This window comes from Heptranchias perlo, chromosome 4, assembly GCF_035084215.1.
Source record: "Heptranchias perlo isolate sHepPer1 chromosome 4, sHepPer1.hap1, whole genome shotgun sequence".
Taxonomy (NCBI): Eukaryota; Metazoa; Chordata; class Chondrichthyes; order Hexanchiformes; family Hexanchidae; genus Heptranchias; species Heptranchias perlo.
Window position 1 is genome coordinate 37,354,265 of NC_090328.1, and position 18,411 is coordinate 37,372,675.

The 18,411-nt window shown below is 40.2% G+C and overlaps 1 protein-coding gene across 4 annotated transcripts in view; it reads left to right on the top strand.

Annotated features, from left to right (window-relative positions):
* Positions 1-49: 49 nt before the first annotated feature.
* The window catches only part of xrcc4 (X-ray repair complementing defective repair in Chinese hamster cells 4), a 422,078-nt gene continuing 403,716 nt past the window's right edge, over positions 50-18,411 (top strand). Inside the window, exons 1-2 of one of the 4 annotated variants that reach the window (XM_067982798.1) lie at positions 62-288; positions 4,149-4,317. The gene's annotated coding sequence lies outside the window, so the exon portion shown is untranslated. Of the gene's footprint in view, positions 289-4,148; positions 4,318-18,411 lie in introns of all 4 variants that reach the window. The other 3 variants (XM_067982800.1, XM_067982799.1, XM_067982797.1) reach the window with 3 other exon arrangements.

The following is an 18,411-nucleotide window of genomic DNA, read 5'->3' on the forward strand; positions in this document are numbered from 1 at the left end:
GGAAGTGATGACGCTCCACACACGGACAGGGTCGGTGCTCAGGCACGAGTTTGTGTAAAACGTCATCGGAAGTGGGGTGGTTGGTGTGACGCGCTGCGATGCGGGATTGGCTGGGCCGGAGGAAGGTTGTGTGCTCGGTCTGATGTCGGTGTGAAAGTGAGCGGAGAAGTTACAGCGAGAAAACTGGCGGTAAATGTGAACAGCGTCACCATTTAAACTTAGCTGCAGTCGGGGCTGTGGCGTCAAGTGAAGCCGCCTCTGGACAGCTCGGGTATAAAGGGCCTAAAGGTACAAATCAAGGGTTTAAATGGTTCTGTCACTTTGTTGTTATGAACTTTATTCGACACGAGTTATGGCTGTTTGACCCCCGGATAGCCTAGCCCTCAGCTTCACATATTACTTTTATGAAGGTGACAGCTTGTAGACCCCCTTGAACATATGGAGGGTCACAACAGAAAGTTTGCAATTTTGATACCCGCAAGATTTCCCAAACAGACGACACTTCATTAAACCCTACACCACTCATTTGGAGGGGGGGGGAGGGGGGGGGAGTACTTTGTGGCACAGTCATCCACACTTCAGAAGGATTTTGGATGTCACTTAAAAAAATGATGAAAGCTACTTTACACTACTGGTTTTCAAATATTGCTCTGTGGGGAACCCTGCAAATATTATTATATTCCTGGGGCTCTTGTGTCCTAATTTCCAGCAGACAGTGCCAGTTATTCAAAGAAAAACAACTATCATTGCAGAAAGCATTTTTATTAGCATACCACAAAATAAATAACATGAAAGTAAGTCAACAAATACAGAAATCCGATGACTGATTGATAGAAATTTGATGACCTGTACATTCAGAGTAGGCTCTGTTTGCAATTGTATCAACAACACCACAGCTACTAAGGGCCTGTTTTTTTCCTTTGAGAATTTTATACTCGACAAAATGAAGGGTATCAGTTGCGGAGAATGGAATACTTTTCCACAGGAAAGCTTTTTGAACTCTTTTCCCAGTAGATACCTTAACCTCAACCTTAGATTCCTTATTGCAAGTAGCCACCCTGTCTGTTCCTTTTGAACTGCCCAGTTAGGGCAGTGGATTCAGTGGATTCACAGCCATAAGAATAGCCTGTCCAAACTCATTTCACTCTGGTCTATGAGGAAGATTTTCATTCTATCCTGGCTAGATTGAAAAAAGTCCCAGTGGTGAAAAAAGTTTGCTAACCGACTGTGCCATCCAGTCCAGTCAAAAAGTCTATTTTTGTGGAATTTGTGCATAATTATTGGGAAAACTGAAGCCATTGCCTTTGGTCCCCACTGCAAATGCAATTGGCACCAACTCCATTCCTCTCCCTGGCCACTGTCTGAGGCTGAACCAGACTGTTGGTAACCATGTCATCCTATTTGATCCTGAGATGAGCTTCCAACCACATATCCACTCCATCACCAAGACCGCCTACTTCCACCTCCGTAACATTGTCTGTCTCCACCCCTGCCCCTGCTGCTGAAATCCTCATCCATGCCTTTGTTACGTGTAGACTCGACTATTCCAATGCTCTCCTGGCCGGCCTCTCATCTTCCACCCTCCATAAACTTGAGCTCATCCAAAACTCTGCTGCCCGTATCCTAACTCACATCAAGTCCCGTTCTCCCATCATCTCTGTACTTGCTGACCTACATTGACTCCCAGTCTGGAAATGTCTTGATTTTAAAATTCTCATCCTTGTTTTCAAATCCCTCCATGGCCTCGCCCCTCCCCATCTCTGTAACCTCCTCCAGCCCTACAACCCTCCGAGATCTCTGCCCTTCAATTCTTGCTTCTTGCACATCCCCGATTTTTTTTTAATCGCTCCACCATTGGCAGCCGTACCTTCAGCTGCCGAGGCCCAAAGCTCTGTAATTCCCTCCCTAAACCTCTCTACCTTTCTTCCTTTAAAACGCTCCTTAAAACCTGCCTCTTTGACCAAGCTTTTGGTCACCTGTCTTAATATCTCCTTATGTGGCTCGGTGTCAAATTTTGTTTGATAATTGCTCCTGTGAAGTGCCTTGGGGTGTTTTACTACATTAAAGGTGCTATATAAATGCAAGTTGTTGTTGATGATTCCTCTATTGAAAAATGAATATCCAGCTGTCAAAGACTTTGTGGAAGAGCTGTTTCATCCCCTTTTGTCTCTGGAGACTCTCCATCCAGTTTTATCTTTTCCTATTGAGAGGTGCCCAGCCTGTACTCAGCACTTTTCTGTGACAGCATGGCCGATACCAAGAATTCAGCAGAGCCAGAGATTATACTTGCATCGCACCAGTCTGTTATAACGATATTCCAACGTGTAGTAACATTGAGCTGTCCTAATTTACATCAGATTTTAGGAATACTGCAATTTAGAATTATAATTATGAACATTAGTAAACTTTTGGCTGATGGCATGTTCAACATCTGCAATTTAATCAGTAGATTTTTCATCACAAAAAAGCACTTTTCCTATGACAGTGTTGATCTTGTTGTACTTTACCTTGCAGAATTTCTCTCCCCGCAAGGTGCTGAGATCAAATGTTGTCCTCGGACCGTGGCTCAGTGAATACAGACTGGGAATCAAACTATGGTTCTTCTGGTCTGTAAGGGGCACTGAGCAGTGGTCTTCACCCATTTGGCCACTAAGGAGGCTTGCATTCAGATTCTAAGATACCTTTAGCATATCATATAACCTAATGATTTATACCATGGCAATATTATTTCTAGTGTTTAGTGGAAGACAGGCCAAGGCTTCTTATTAGGTGCAGATTGGAAAATGAACATTTGCAGGGAAATTTAACCTTCCCTTCTTGTATCCCAATAAATTTACCCTTACCTATAGGTAATCCTTTGTGACATACAGAGAGATCTATTCATAATTGGTACAAATCTCACAGTATAGATGCAAGCTGAACTGGATTCTGGCTTTACTTGTAGTACACAGTTATAATTTGGGAGGTGAGTTATCAGTGCAGAATGACATGCTTAGTGATGTCCTGTGAAACAGCTTGAAATTGATGAAAAGTAGTTTTGAAAACAAATTCAAATAAACATGTTTATTTTAAGAGAAGACACGTTGCTGTTGGTATTTTTAAACAATTGAACTACTCTTGTCAATTTTCTGTATTTTTAAAACATTTTTCAAATGATGGCTGAGTTGTGGTTTAAACCAAGAGTCTACACCCCACATTTATATTATAATAAGTATAAATGAATATCATTTAATAATTTACCATAAAATATGCCAGAGGCAATCCCTTCAGTGCTAAATCATGTATGTGTAAGCAGCATTTACAATATAATGAGCTACCATTATAGAATTCTTCAATTAGAGTGGAAAAGTACTTTCAAAGCAAAAAAACCTTTACTGTAGAAAATTTCACAATGAATACATAATGCATTATATATAGAAAATAAGATTGTTGAGAAGGCAGTAATTTAATTTTGGGTACTTCAAATGATAAACATATAACGCTTCTGGCATATTGCATTACCTAAACTACTCAGTTGTATTATCTTCTAACTCACTGATCTTATGTAATGATTGGGGATCGATTGTTGCAGTAGATTGATCAAGGACTGAATAATGCAGTGGGTTAGATAACATACTTTCGCTATTTAGGACCTGAGTTTAAACCTAGCATAGACTGATGGGAAATTGGTCTCCCCTCTCTCTTGACTGTAATGGAACTATGTGAAATGAGTTTGAGTAGCCTCAGTCCAGTTCCCAGTGAGCATGGTCCAGAGCACAAACCTGATGCTGATTTACCATTAATTGGCAATCTCACTGAAAGGGTCTATGGGATGTCTAGTGTGGGGAAATAGGAAATTCTACACAGGCACAGTAATTGCTCTTCAGAAGTAAGGGCTGATGCACATGGTTGGAGCAGAGTAGAAGGAACTTTATTCTGCATCTGACTGCTATAATCGACATGGGACTGCTTGATGCTGATGCTGCATGTCTAAAATGGAAAGTGTTCCATTCCCTAGTACTAACATCCCTCAGCATGATGAGCAGAGTTACTATTTATTTCTTCTATCACCATTATGTATTGTAATTTCTGTTTCTTTCCTGTTTCCCTGGCTTTATTTCTCTCTCACTTTCTATCATCTTCTGATATTCTCTTTCATTCTTCGCCAGACCACAATAACCAGATTTGAGGGATTAAGCTGTGAATGCCTGCTGCAACATAATGGGCATTAAACCAGGAACAGATGAGGAAAGTCTCTGGTTCAGTCGGAGGTCTGGACTGAATTAACTGCTCTCTTAGGGCAGCAACTGGGACACCTGGGCTCGAGAGAAATATCAGGCAAGATTTACACCCCGGTTGCTATCCAGTGACAGTCACTAGAAAATCAGATGTTTGGGTGAGCACAGGATTGGGCTCTTCGATGTCACATAGCTGTCGGCACTTGCAGTGTAGAATTTCACATACAAAATGACCTTTCGGACAAGTTAGCAGGCATCTATGGAACTGCAGTCCAACATGAGTCAGCACCTTCAGGAGGGGAGAAAGAACATTGGAGGGAGAAAAGAAATGGCCATCAAGATTTTGAGGAGGCATACAATCATGCATATTTTCTTTGAGAATCTCAGCTGTCCAATAAAAAGTCTAATAAAACGGGCACTTATAAGAACTAGAGTTTCTGCAGGATCTGGAAATCCCTCCTGAAAGTGGAGTATAGAAGTGTCCAGTATCCCTCTGCATGATATAACTATCAGCTGCAAATGATTTCTTAATAAGTTGGCAATAATGATGCCAAGATCAAACATTAATTCTTCAGTGTTAGCACCATCAGGATCAATGACATGGAGAACACTGACAGTCTTTACGAGCGGCCAGCTGCTGTTGGCACAAAGATGAACTCAAAACTGAGAAACATACAATTAACACCATATAATTACTAAAACAGGAAAGAAATAATGTGATTTCAAAGCAGCAATCTAATCTTGGAGATCAATTGATGGTTTTTACAGAGTAGTTTTTTCTCATGGCTTATGACATTATCTGATCTCCCCTTGATTTACTGCTTTGTCATTTCTCACTAATATTGATTAATTTCAGTTTCCTTTCAGATAGTCCATGAGTTTCTACGATACTTTCACTCACCAAGGTAGTTAAGAGCATGATGGACTAAGAAAGACCTTTTGGCGTAGCAGTGAAGGAACAGATGTTCTCTTTTCCAATGCGTTCTAGTCACTGAATATCATTTATTTGAGTGAAGTATGCACAGTTTAGTACTTTCTACATAAAGCTATAATGTGCTTTTGGCATTTCATTTGTATGCTTCACTGCGCAAGAGAATCCCAAGTGGTAAATTTGGTCAGTTTTGCAATATTGGAAAACTAATTCATCCTATAAACTACACTCTGTGCTGTGTGGTGGTGGGGGGAACCATGATATAATCATATTTTCCCTTTCCATTGTCTTCCTTTACTGAAGGTAGGAACACTTGCTGGGGTTCGTACAGGTGCCCATCTTTCATGTGTGAATGTAGACTGCAAATGTAAGCAGACTCGAACAGAGGGGCAAACAAGTCTGATCCTGATGTCCAAATACATGCACTTTCCAGCAGGGGTCACTGCATAGCAAAAGGCAGCACAAGTTCTTGATAATTTGACCCTCTCTTTAGGCCATAATTGCTGAGGCCTATTCTAGCGCCCTTATGCCAACTAACCACAAAGGTCAGTTAATTCAATACAGACTGGGAATCAGATTAAGAGTTGGTCATTTTTGATGATTATCCACTCTCAGTTGGTGACAGAAGACCCAACTGAAGTGTGGTGTACAAAATAGTGTGATAACCGTGGGATAATAGTTGGCAGTAAATTATGAGTGTCTCTGTTGATGTCAAAGCATGAGCATTCAAAACTCATTAGTTGCTTTTTGTTTTTGTAAATCAGTAAATTAAAAATGAAGTATGCTGAATGTATAATCATTTTTGACATTTCCTGTCTAATGCAGGATGATGTAGGTGAAAGAGCAATCATGGATTTAAAGATACCATGTGACCAGTTATAATATTTCAAGTTGTTCTTGAAAAGTAAATTACTGGAAAATAGATCAGCAGATTGCATAGTGTGCAATCATAGTCACAGTTTCAATAATCTCTGCATACAGTTCCTAGGTGGTCTTTAGTTTTTGGGAACTTGAAGTTGATGTTAAAAGTTGTGCATATTTGTGTTTGGAATTGAAACTGCCAGCTAAGCAATAACACACCTGGCTAAAGGTAACCTTGGTAGGTGTTGAACTGATACTCATATTCTGCAATTTGGATTAGATCAGGAAATGTGCAGTTTCTCAAAGGTGCTTATGATACAAATTTAAACTGGGTTGAGATGCTGTCCGCTGGATTTTGTAGCTAACTTTTCCAAAATTATTGGTGTGAATAAAGAATCCAGGTACATTTTTTTTTAATGAGTACAGGTGTGCATTGTATTAGTGCCAGTTTGGGAATTTACTAAGAAAAAGTTGTAATGCCTAATAAAATTTATTGGGCAGCTATGGTCTAAACAAATATTGAGTGGAAGAATTTTTTTTTAATCGACATACTAGATTTTCTTATATTCCTGAATAATTGTATGCAGAGATTTGAAGTAAACAGCTAAAGTAGGATGTGGACAGCATAGGCCTTTTAGGATATTATTGTTTTTGGTTGAAATTGCCTCTCTTGAATGTGCCTTGCTTTCAAATTCTGTTGACCATGAGTTTGTCTTATTTCATTTTTGTCTTTTTAAAAATTTCCTCCTCAATATTCACCCCTTCCCTCCTATTCTGAAGGTATCGACTCCTCTTGGGTAAAATTCCACAGGTGCCTGTTGTCCTCTAATGCCAAGTAGTCATTATTCATGTGTGAGCCATGACGATGAGTGTTAGTGTGCTATTCAACTTCCTGAAGCATCACAGCTAAGCCCAATTGTGTTCTTGCTTAATGTCCACATTTGCACACTTCCAGTGGTTTCTGTTTCCTGAATCCAGGGATGTTGAGTCCAGTTGTAGTGCCCCATGTACCCCTACTGCCATCCTGGTGGAGATCAAATAAATTAGCACAGACCAGGGACCAAACATGTTTTTTTTTCTAGTTTGTAAGGCTCAGCTATTCATTGGATAAATTTGCTGAGATGTTGAGAGCATTTTTATTTTTCTTCCTCCTCCAGTTTTTTCACCTTTCCCCTCACCTGAAAGTAGTGACTCTACAGGCATTGGCATTTTAAAAAATTTGTTCATAGGATGTGGGCATCGCTGGCAAGGCCAGCATTTATTGCCCATCCCTAATTGCCCTTGAGAATCCCATATCTTCCCCATCCCCCATTCTCAGCTTTGCCCAAGCTATCAAGTATGTGTGAACTTAGACAGTAAGTGTCAGCAAACTGTTTGATCATGGGAGCCATCATACCCAATCCCAATTCTGTCCTGACCATCATCTACAGCATATTTACAGCAGGTGTTACTGAACCTTAGAACTCCCCTCTCCAACCTGGTGAACTGAGGTCAGTTGTATTGTCCTAGTTGCAGTTGTATCTGAGATTGGTTCGTGGGATCTTCCTAATCCGTATGACTCAGTCCCACATCACATGGTGCATTTACACACTAAGCTATGCAATTTAGCCATTAGACATTTTCAAGCACACAAGGAAAACTGGTGAGAAAAGCAAAAAAAAAGATGATGCACAAATAAATTGACATCAGTCTGGAACTGTTTATCTCATTTCAGGAACAGTGTGAACACCTACAACCTAGTTTAAATAAGTTCCAAACCAGAAATTATTAACCAAAGATCATAAAGTCGTCTTTTCACTGGTATGATTGTAAGCTGGAGAGTGGCAGAGTATAAAGCAGGTATTTGCAAGAACTGTAATGGTTTAACTTTGCTATCTGTTGGCACAGCATTTCCTATGTTCATGTGCATGGAAGGACCTCTTCTTCCGATACACAATGGTAAATTACCAAGTACTGTTAACAGTTGGAGCTTTCAGGTTATTTCTGCTTTGAATGCTCAAGTAAAAAAATAATGCCACATTCCAGGATAACATTTGTGTGATCAGCTGGTTCACCCCACAATTTTGTTTTGCTTTTTTAGGAAAAGGGTCCATAAAAAGTGCTTTATTTGTCAAGTAGAAATGTCATGAGCAATTTGAGAAATAGTTTTAAGTGAAAACTATAGCACTCAGGATTGAATGATATGGAAAATTAATATTTATTTTGTTCAAGTAGGACTGTTTATTTTGAGAGGGAGAGAATTATTTGCCAAAAATGATATTTCTAGTATGCTAAGCACTCCTGTAATTAATGTGTTTGTTGTAAGATATGGATTCTCAAAGGAAAGTTTAGGAAACATATTATGACATGATCCAAAAGTATATCATCTTTAACATTTTGCTGAAAATATACATAGCTACAGCAATATAAACAACAAGGTAAAAGGGTTGTCTACAGTTAAGTGAAAGTATGTTTAATCATATCTGCATGCTGCAACCACTCGCTTTTTCCAGGAACAACCTAATTTAATGGAACTAAAACATGTTGATCTTTGAAGGTAAAGACTATGCTGATATTACTCCGTATTGTCTACATCTACCGGCTTATCTCTAACTTTTCCTTTGTTTCCAAAGTCTTAAAACTTGTTGTTGACTTACAACAATGTTCCCAACACTGCCTGAGATCCTCTGGCTTCTGGTCTGCATTGACCAAAGTCACAAATGACAGCTTGAGTGATTGTCACTGTGGTTCACTTCCCTCATCATCCTCCTTGACCTCTTTGCTGCCTTTGTAACACCGTTGACAACTCTATGCTCTGCCAACATCACCCCTCACAGTCTATCTTCATGATACTGCTCTCCTCTGGTTCCATTCTTAACTGTTGGAACAAAGACATTTCATGGTCACTTCTGGTATATTCCTGAACTTAATCTAGGTCCCCTCCTCATTATCTTCATTTATATGTTGGCGATATTACCTGAAAGCATGGGGTCAGTTTACATGTGCTTGCTGTCAACGTCCATCTCTACCTTTCCTTCATGGACCCAAAGATGGGTGTGCACACTCTAGTTATCTATCTGACATTAATACCTGGATGAGCCCTAAGTTCTTCCAGCTTAAGTTGGCAAAACTGAAGAGACCCTCTTTGGCTTTTGTAGCTCTTGCGGAACTCTGGCCGTGACTCCATTGATCTCCCTTGCTGCTGATTCGATATGTTGTTCGATCCCGAGCTGAACTTTCTGATCCACCTCAGTTTTGTTACCAAGATGGCTTTCTTCCTCCTCGGTTACATTACCCGTCATCATCTCTACATTACCACAACCGCTGCAGAAATCCCAGTCCATGCCTATATCACCTCGAAGCTTGACTTCACTAATGCTTTCCTGAGCGGCCTTCTCACCTCCACAAATTCAAATTCATTCAAAATGCTGTGGCTTGCACATTCACCTGCACAAAATCCCACACTCCCGTCACCCTTTCCAAACTATACTGAACTGTGCCCCAGTAAATTTATTTCAAGAAAGAAGACTTGTAAACATAAAGGGAAACAGTAAGGGCTTTTATAAGCACTTAAGTAAAAGGATAGTCAACGAAGGGGTGGGACTACTTGGAGATGAATAAGGCCACTTTGTATTTGAGAGTGAATATTTACAGTAGATTCAAAAGGAAACAGTATTTAAAAAAAGTTAATGGGGCTACAAGTAGAAAGGTTACATGGCTCAGATGGTATGCATCCCAGAATTCTGAGGTTGGACAAGATAGTGGAGGCACTAATCATAATTTTCTCAAAATATTTGGAAACAAGAACTAGAGGGCTATAAGTGTTCTGTTCAAGAAATGGATAAACCAGAAAATTATAGACCAGTGGCCTTATCTCAGTCATAGGTCAACTTCTAGAGATGAAATTAGTGAACTGTTAGACAGGCATGGGCTAATTGGGGACAGTCAGCATGGATGTATAAAAGGAAATCCGTGATTGACTAATGTAATTGAATTCTTTGAAGAAATCACTGCATATAGACAAAAGGTATGTTGTTGATTTTGTATTTCAGGATTTTGAGAAAGCATTTGATAAGATACCACATGAGACTTTTAAAATTTGGGCATGTGCTATTAAAGGGAATAAGGCTGCATGAATAGAGAGATGGCCAGGAGACAGAAAGCAGAGAGGGAGCTGAATACATATTTTTCAGATTGATGGAATTTGGGTAATAGTGTGCACCAGGGATCTGTGCTGGGATCTCTTTTTTTAAAAATTAGTTCTGGGTATCCACATAATGATGTTGAGTAGGGAATTCCAGGATATTCACCTAGCAACAATGAAGGTATGGTGGTATACGTCCAAGTCTTGTGATTTGGAAGTGATGATCTCATGACATTGCTGCTTTTATCCTTTTTGGTGTTAGAGGTGGCATGGGCGGGAGGTGTTGTTGAAGTAACCTTGGTGTATTTCTTGTGAACAATTTTACAACACCAAGTTATAGTCTAGCAATTTTATTTTAAATTCACAAGCTTTCGGAGGCTTCCTCCTTCCTCAGGTGAACGTTGTTGGAAATGAAATCCTCGAAATGAAATCACATTTATAAATCACAGAACAATGCTTGGTGATTACAGACAGTTTTTTCAACTGCCCGTTGCCAAGGCAATCAGTGTGCAGACAGACAGGTGTTACCTACAAGTTCTCTGAATATACAAATCACCAAAAAAAAAACAGAGATAGAGAGGTAGAAACATAGAAAAGACAGCAACTGACCCGTTATATTAAAAACACATAACATTTGTTCGCTGGTGGGGTAACGTGTAGCGTGACATGAACCCAAGATCCCGGTTGAGGCCGTCCTCGTGGGTGCGGAACTTGTGCTCTATTGATAAGATACCACATGAGACTTTTAAAATTTGGGCATGTGCTATTAAAGGGAATAAGGCTGCATGAATAGAGAGATGGCCAGGAGACAGAAAGCAGAGAGGGAGCTGAATACATATTTTTCAGATTGATGGAATTTGGGTAATAGTGTGCACCAGGGATCTGTGCTATCAATTTCTGCTCGACGATTTTGCGTTGTGTGTCTCAAAGGCCGCCTTGGAGTACGCTTACCCGAAGGTCGGTGGCTGAATGTCCTTGACTGCTGAAGTGTTCCCCGACTGGGAGGGAACCCTCCTGTTTGGTGATTGTTGCGCGGTGTCCGTTCATCCGTTGTCGCAGCGTCTGCATGGTCTCGCCAATGTACCATGCTCTGGGGCATCCTTTCCTGCAATGTATGAGGTAGACAACGTTGGCCGAGTCACAGGAGTATGAACCATGCACCTGGTGGGTGGTGTCCTCTCGTGTGACACCTGTCTGTCTGCACACTGATTGCCTTGGCAACGGGCAGTTGAAAAAACTGTCTGTAATCACCAAGCATTGTTCTGTGATTTATAAATGTGATTTCATTTCGAGGATTTCATTTCCAACAACGTTCACCTGAGGAAGGAGGAAGCCTCCGAAAGCTTGTGAATTTAAAATAAAATTGCTGGACTATAACTTGGTGTTGTAAAATTGTTTACAATTGTCAACCCCAGTCCATCACCGGCATCTCCACATCTTGGTGTATTTCTGCAGTGCATCCTGTAGATTGTACATTTTGCAGTCACGTGATGCTGATGGAAGAAGTGGATATTGATCCTGGTTGCAGGGGTGCCAATCAAGCAACCTGTTCTGTCCTGGATTTTTTTTTGTTGATTCTCAGGATGTGGGCGTAACTGGCAAAGCCGGCATTTATTGCCTATTCCAAATTGGCCTGGGAAGTTGGTGGTGGGGCTTCAGATCGTGTGGTGAAAGTGTTAGACAGAGTGTTCCAGAATTTTAACTCAGCGACGATGAAGGAATGGCGATATATGTTCACGTCAGGTGGTGTGTGATTTGGAGGGGAGTTTGGCGGTGATGGTATATTCCCATGCACCTGCTGCCCTTGCCCTTCTAGGTGGTGGCCCCGATGTTAATGAGGAGGACCTTGCAGGGTCGACTGGGCTGATTCAATGCTTACGTGGCAGATGAGTGGTCTGTTTGGTTTTATTTTTGTTTTCCTTTGTAGCGGTTTGGTACAACGGAGTCGCTTGCTAGGCTACTTTAGAGGGTAGTCAGTCACGTTGGCTTGAGACTGGAGTCACATCTAGATCAGACCGCGTAAGGATGTCAGGTTTCCTTCCTGAAGGACAATGATGAACCAGTTGGGTTTTTACAACAATCCAACGGCTTTGTAATCACCTTTATTGATACCAGTTATTTTTTATTTCCAGAGATGGTGGGATTTAAACTCATGTTCTCTGGATTATTAGTCCAGGCCTCTGGATTACTAGTCTAGTAACATAACCACTACACTACTAAGGCAGAGATTATAATGTTATTTAAAAAAGGAACTGGACAAGTATTTGAAAAGGGAGAATGTAGATGGCTATGGGATAAAGGACAGCTTGGGGTAGATAGCTCCAGTTGAAGAGCGAGCACAGATATGGGTGTGATGAGCCGATTGGCATCCTGTGTTGCAATTTCTATTACTAACCAGAATTAAATGCATATGGTATAACTGTTGGATGGGTGAAGATGGATTTTGGAAAAAAAATACTGCTTTAAGGGTAAAAATTGTTACTTTGGCCAAGGTTTTGGAAGCTTTGTTGAGGTGTAACTCATGAGACGAATGGAGACCACATTTTGCAGTTTATGTTGTGATGGAAGAGAAGAAATACTACTTTCAGACAAGGGAAAGCAGAGACTTCAAATTAGCTCTGTGAAAATATACAGACAGTACCACTTTTGTATTTCTGACTTAGAAATTCATTTTGAGATTAGCTATGTTGAAACAGGAACTCTCAAGAGAATTTTCTAGAGTTACTGATGTCTGAATCATACTGTAACACACTCACTTGAATCATGACTTCGATTTATAGTCTTCCATGGAAAAGCAGAGATGCAGCCAAATCAGATGTTTCTGGTGGGGAAGGAAAAACTGAATGAGGTAGTGTGAGAATGGGGTTGGTTTGTCCCAGCATAGTTTCGACTTGTTTTCACAAATGAGACAGTTCAATGACTGTGACATAAAAGGGTAGTTTGTTTCTGTCTACAAAGGGAGCTTGGAGGCCACCCATTGTACAAAGAAGCTGGAAAGGAAGAAAGTGCCCAATCCTAAGTAAAGGCACTCAGCTGTGACTTAGTTACAGAGGAAGTGTCATTAAGTTCTGAAAAAAAGGAGCACACACAAATTGAAAGAATTCAGGTGGGGGGCTTTAAGGCTTCGCAAACATTTTATCTTGGCTGAAGGGTTGGCAAATGGGTAGTATAAAACCAATAAATTAGTTCATTTGATGAAAGCAGAACATGTACAATGTATGATGCCTGTCAGAATAAAATTTAATGACAAAATAAACCTTTTTAAGCAATTACTCTGGTTGTAATTGGCTGATCAGTCAATTACAATCACAAAGATCTGGTTAGTGGAAATGTGAATAAATTTGCTTATCATTTAACCAGACAATACAGGTGTGGAAGAGTTATAGTATCCACGTGTGATTCAGTTAATCAGAGCTTGTTTAGCAAATATTGCTGATGAATGTTTCTCTGATGAAATATATACTAAAATGTTTCAAACTCTCTTCCACATCATCCCTCATTTGTTAAAGGCTTTGAATCATCTTGGGGACAATAGATTCCAATGTGTGGTGAAACCAGTTTACCTGCAGATAAATCGCCAGGCCCGGATGAAACGTATCCCAGGCTGTTAAGAGAAGCAAGGGAGCAAATAGCAGAGGCTCTGACCATCATTTTCCAATCCTCCCTGGCTACAGGCATGGTGCTGGAGGATTGGAGGACTGCTAACGTTGTATCGTTGTTTAAAAAGGGAGAAAGAGATAGACCGAGTAATTGTAGGTCAGTCAGTCTAACCTCGGTGGTGAGCAAATTATTGGAATTGATTCTGAGGGACAGCATAAATCGTCATTTAGAAAGGCACAGGTTAATCTACTTTACCATATACATTTTTAAAAATCCCATAGTGAAAATTTAAAAGAACTAAATATAAGAGGCATCTCAACCCAAAATAGCATCTAGTCAAGCTGCTTTAATTCTGTAACTTGATATATATGAAGGAAAAATAAAATATAAAAATGGAGGATATACAATTTTTGTCGCTGGCAAGTATGTCCCTGTCAGCACAGATTTGTTATGGGAAGGTCGTGTCTGACTAACTTGATTGAATTTTTTGAGCAGGTAACAAGGAGGGTCAACGAGGGTAACGCATTTGATGTAATGTACATGGATTTTAGCAAAGCTTTTGACAAGGTCCCACATGGCAGATTGTTCAAAAAAGTAAAGGCCCATGGGATCCAAGGGAATGTGGCAAATTGGATCCAAAATTGACTCAGTGGCAGGAAGCAAAAGGGTAATGGTTGACAGGTGTTTTTGCGACTGGAAGGCTGTTTCCAGTGGGGTCCCACAAGGCTCAGTACTAGGTCCCTTGCTTTTTGTGGTATGTTAATGATTTGTACTTGAATGTGGGGGTCTTGATCAAGAAGTTTGCAGATGATACAAAAATTGGCCGTGTGGTTGATAGTGAGGAGGAAAGCTGTAGACTGCAGGAAGATATCAATGGACTGGTCAGGTGGGCAGTAAAGTGGCAAATGGAATTCAATCCAGAGAATTGTGAGGTAGTGCATTTGGGGAGGGCAAACAAGGCAAGGGAATACACAATAAATGGGAGGATACTGAGAGGTGTAGAGGAAGTGAGGGACCTTGGACTGCATGTCTACAGATCCCTGAAGGTAGCAGTACAGGTAGATAAGGTGGTTAAAAAGGCATATAGAATACTTTCCTTTATTAGCTGAGGCATAGAATATAAGAGCAGGGAGGTTATACTAGAACTGTATAAAACATTGGTTAGGCCACAGCTTGAGTACTGCATACAGTTCTGGTCACCACATTACAGGAAAGATGTGATTGCACTGGAGAGGGTACAGAGGAGATTTACGAGGATGTTGCCAGGGCTGGAGAATTTTAGCTATGAGAAAAGATTGGATATCTTGGGGCTGTTTTCTTTGGAACAAAGGAGGCTGAGGGTAGATTTAATTGAGTTATATAAAATTATGATGGGACTAGGTAGAGTGGATAGGGAGGACCTATTTCCTTTAGCAGATGGGTCAGTAACCAGGGGGCATAGATTTAAAGTAATTGATAGAAGGATTAGAGGAGAGCTGAGGAGAAATTTTTCACCCAGAGGGTGGTGGGGGTCTGGAACTCACTGTCTAAAAGGGTGGTAGAGGCAGAAACTCTCAACTCATTGGCAAGCTGGGTTTTGATTTATAAAATAAAGCATAATTTTTCTGTTTGTGTTTTAAAGTTGTGCTATTGATAAATGTTTTTGCATTGCATCATTTTACAGTATTTATTTTAAGAAGTGAAATCACAAGCAGCTACTACATTTTGCGTTTTATTCTGTTGTTTTGACATTGTCTGCAGCACTTTCTGTGCTGAATATGGTGGTTTATGTATACTTGAAAAAAAAATTCAACCATTTAGACTGAGTTTGTTTCAATAAAATAAAATGTTCATAATTGTAGTTAAGCTGTTATGAAATAATTCATTTCTTGGTAAATTTTTTTTGCAAGTGTTGCCTTATTTTAATTCCATCTATATATTATTAAAAAATCTTGTATAAGGCCTGCACTTCATGTCCAACAACTTTCCTTTCCTTGTCATGATTTTGAGTCATGCTTTTTATGTCAACATTTAACATTGAAACTGCCTATGGTAACATTTATCATTGCAATCCTGTATGTAAACAGTCGGATGCCACACTGTAATTGCAAGCCTTTTGCCACTAGGTGGTGTTGAAGTGCTTCCTGCTACCTCCTGCTCCCCTTGCTCAGCTGCTGACCCTCCCCACATCTCTCAACCTGCTGCTGTTTCTCTGAATCTTTGCTTTGGAAATTGACAGTCAGTTTCCAAACTTTATACTCCGATTTCTTTTCTAATTTCTGCTGATCTCCATTTTCTCTTCTCAGTAAATAAATGTTGCTCCTCATTCTCATGTTTTCCAGCCCCACGTGGCTCTCTTTTATTTCAGCCTGCATGCCAGCTCACCCCACTTTATGCTTCACTTTTGTACCTATAATTTCCATTTCTGGTCCAGCTGCACTCCTTTTTAAGGCCCTCTGGTCCTGGGAATAGCGCTGCTTCCTTCCACTAGCCTGACAATTCTGCTCCTGGTTTGGTTTCCTGCTCATCCCACTAAATTTTTCAATTGCTCCCAATTCTGTTCCCGGTTTGGGATCCCGCCAGCCTCTCCAGCTTGGTCTTGTCATACTCGCACATGACTTGATTCCTCCCACTTTACACTGCTCACATGCTTCCTGTTTCGAGCCTGCCCATTTGCCTGCTCCACTAATTTTTAAAATTTTATTCCCAATTTGGATTCTTGCTCATCTCCCCTAACTTTACAATTTTGTTCCCAGTTTTATTTTCACTAACTCTGCCCCCCCTTTTCTTTTAAAAAGGGCCATTGATTTTTAATAATACCTGCCCTGCTTCTCTCCTTCCTGAGGTCCTTTGCTTTTTAATAATGCCAGCTCTGCTCCTTAGCTTTTTTTTTTGCAGTCTGATGGTTTTCACTAGTGCCAGTTATGCTCCTCTTTTTTGAGGCCCTTTTCTTGATTCAAACTCTTCTACTTTTTCTCCATATGGTTGTCAACCCTCCAGGATTGCTCTGGAGTCTCCAGGAATTGAAGATTAATCTCTTGGAATAGGAAAGCAATCCAGGAGAAAAGGCATAGGGGCATTTAAAAAAAGTATTCTTTTCATTTTCTTTGAAGATATTAGTGTTTGGAGATGGGGAAAAGGCTGTTTGATTGACAGCCAAGAATCATCCAATTGGGTAATGTAGAGTCTGTTCACTTTTCAACTGGTGTGAGAAGGCAGTGCTACGCTAGGCGCGGAGGTTGGGGGTTGGAGGAGGGACGACAGTAATGAAACCTCCAGGAATACATCCAACCAGAGTCGGCAACCCTACTTTCCAGCCCTGCTTCCTCTTGTTACGTGTTCTCCTGCTCACCAAGGTCTTGAATTTTGCTTCTGCTTTGTTTTCACTAGCTCCCTTTTTTCCCATGGCCTCTGCCCCCAGAGTGAACAAACTAGGTAGGCAAAGAATTGAGATTGTGAAGATTTCACTTTTCAAGTAACTGTTATGGAGGGTGAATCTCATGCTGCAAGTGCTAATTTAGGCAAATTAAATGCATGATACCATTCTGCCCACTTGTATCAACATTAGGATCATTCTAATTTTGTCGCTATAAGTGGTTTGCTGAAATAAGCAGACATAAATGTATATAAAATCACCAACAAAGAACTTCTAAACTTTAGATTTCTGTATATTTATTTACATTTATTTTCCTTAACTTATTTAAAAAAAATAGTATTAAGAGTAGCCTGTTTCAAACGCAACACTTGATTTGGGATTAGTGCTTGTAGTTCATCCAAACACTTAGCTGCTGCTTCCATTTTTTTTTATGGCTCCATTGAAAAATAAATGTCTACAATCCATCACACATGCTAAATACTTCTTTGCACGTTATATGCTGTCATCATTGTTTCCATGTTCCTCGATTTCTTGTTGTCTTGACCTCCTTTACTGAGGCGATGATATCTTCATCTGTCAGTACCGCATCCAATTGACAGCAAGATTTATGAACTCTTCCTTTGCAAGCCTAAAGCTTCTTCATACAGAACATGATTGTTGGTGTCATCTTTAGCACTATAAAATGTGAATCCACAGAAATCATAATCTGGGATCGCAGAAAAAGACATGCAATTTTGATCTATCTCTTGTTTTACCAATGTCCAGGCTTTAAAAAAATTGTACATCATCTCCCAGTAGGTTTTCTGTAAACTCTTCCTTGGCATTGATGGCTGCCAATTTTTCATGAGCTATATGTTTTTGGTGGTAGCATTTTAAAATTTTGAATAATCCCTTAATCCATTGGCTGGATTAAGAAGCTGGTATTTGGAGGAATAATAGCTAATGGTTCATATATCACGAACATGAGGGGGGACTAATGATACTGTTTTTGGATCCATCTTATAAATATCAGATGTCATCCAGGCTTTGGAGTTGGCCTCATATTTGACTGGTTTTATGTTTTTAAAGCATTGTGGGTTTTTTGACTACTATTACGAGAAGCAGTAGCTTATCTCTTCCAGTCATGTCGGCAGTGATGAGAACAAAACACCGTCTTTGTGTTGTTTGCTCCCAGTGGACTGTTGCTCATTGATGCAATGGGTTTTGTCTGGGGAGCACTTTAACAAAAAAAAACAAGGTGGTCTCATTCTTGTTACAAACATGGCCCGAATTGCAGTCCCTTAGCATTTCATGGAGACTTGTCAATAGATTTACCCTCACCATG